At 41.8% G+C, this 1988-nt stretch overlaps 1 protein-coding gene across 2 annotated transcripts in view; it reads right to left on the reverse strand.

The window, feature by feature from the left end:
* The window catches only part of flrt1a (fibronectin leucine rich transmembrane protein 1a), a 63387-nt gene that overhangs the window by 27800 nt on the left and 33599 nt on the right, over positions 1–1988 (reverse strand). The window lies entirely within an intron of this gene.

The raw sequence follows: 1988 nt of genomic DNA on the forward strand, positions 1-1988 counted from the left end.
ATATATATATTATAAACCTCTGACTCTGCTGTTTCAGTCTTAACTGCAACCCATCATCATCATCCCCAGAATGCATTGCGTCAATAACAAGACTGTGACATGCTTAAGTAAAAAAATGTAATAATATATGCAATTTTTATGTGTCTCAAACTACCTTTAGTAGAGTACACCAACACATACTTTAGTACAATAACTCCTATTTAATAAAAAAGGTAATTTACAGTTCAAGTTACTCTTGATATTTCCAGCTGTCTGTCAGGAAGAAACAAATAAATCACAGTCTTATGTCATGACATGAACACAAATTGCCCACAACTTATTGCCCACGTTGATGCTCAGATTTCTATTTTTGTTGCCACGGTTCATCCTCAGCTTCTCCTCCGTGTCTCCGACTAAAAGATTCAAACGAGCATGTCTGCGTATTCYGAACAGCCTCTGCCTCACAGTGGTTTATTAGTGATGGACAGCTTAGGTGCGAGACCTGCAGCCGAAGTGATTTGACACACTCGCAACGCTGCTCTCGCACAGACGGATACCCGGCGATGTGATCAGACTTTTAACGCGGCTGCACATAATGTGGATTCACTGGCAGCAGGTGTTGGAGAGCGGCGCCGAGCGGGATGACGAAAATGAGACAAAACACGCTAAGACAGATCATTTCACACCAACAGTTGGCTCCAATCTTTCTTTATCTTTGTCCAGAAGTTGTCCTCAGTCTTCTCCAATCACTGCCTTGCTTTTTCACGCTTTTTTCCCTCAGAGAAGCAGGGAAACACATTTTCTCTTTGTTAACTGAGGCCTGCAACAGTCCTAATAAGAAAGCTCTTACACGGTTAATTAAGAGACGCTGTAATGCAGTATGTAATGCTCAATTTACTCTATATGATTCTCCTCCTTGTCCTCTTTAATGGCATTCAGAACCAATCTGTCAGACTTGATACCCCCCCACTCCTTCATTATGTGAACTTTTTTTTTATTTGCCACATTAGGACTCACTAAGACCGTCSAATCTGCTCGTGTCGACTCCATTTTGAGCCTTTATGATTGCATCCTTTGCCACTTCCCTCTCTTATCTCCTTTTTTATCTCAGACTTGATGTTGCGAATTCAAGGCAGGGCCAAGGAGAGGGAAAGGGAGTGAGAGAAAAAAAGAAAAAAGAAAAAAAAAACGGGAATATAAGAAAATAAACGAGCTGGTTGAGAGAAACCTTAAAATGATAGGAGGGAYAAACGACTCAGATTTTACCAAAACACATCTACTGGCAGAGAGGAAAGCCACAAGGTCTTGCCAGTGAAGCTAATGTAAACATGGAGGGAATATAGAGTGGAGAGGAGAAGAGAAGCTGTGAAAACAGAGCGTGGTGGTGCTGAAGTGAAAGTGGATGAGTAAATAGACTGATCACGCTTTAAGMGCAAAGAGGAAAAGGAAAGCCGGGGAGGAGGGGGACGCTGGGAGAAGGAAACACTCAGGAGAGGTTAGCAAACGAAGGGTCTGAACATTTGAACGTTAATTAAAAGTTATCCACTGATGAATTGCTTCCCTTACCTTGAAAACATACGAACCCCAAAGGAACCAGAGCCAGACCACTAAACCTGTCCTCCATGTTTTTCATGCTCTCTGCTCTCTTGACAGTGACGAGTGTGATTGGCTGTTCGGCTGCTGATTAAACCGAGTTTCTATGATTCCACAGATTTATTTTGACATTTTGTGTTGGGACCTAAAGGTTTAACAGCAGCGATAAATGGAATCACTCTTTAATCTAAACATTTCTATTTCATCTCCGCTTTTGTTCGGCGATGTTTTCYTTTCATGCTCTAAAAGCCGAGACAATGTGCTAAAGACTGGAGCCAATGTCTTTGTTTACCGTATGTGTAAAACTCTGCTGTGAAACCAATGTAACAACAGCTTTTGGACCCAAAATATTATGGTTTTGGTTTACTCCATGCACTCTCACTGCACACACACACACACACACACACACACACACA

This window comes from Austrofundulus limnaeus, unplaced genomic scaffold, assembly GCF_001266775.1.
Source record: "Austrofundulus limnaeus strain Quisiro unplaced genomic scaffold, Austrofundulus_limnaeus-1.0 Scaffold145, whole genome shotgun sequence".
Taxonomy (NCBI): domain Eukaryota; kingdom Metazoa; phylum Chordata; class Actinopteri; order Cyprinodontiformes; family Rivulidae; genus Austrofundulus; species Austrofundulus limnaeus.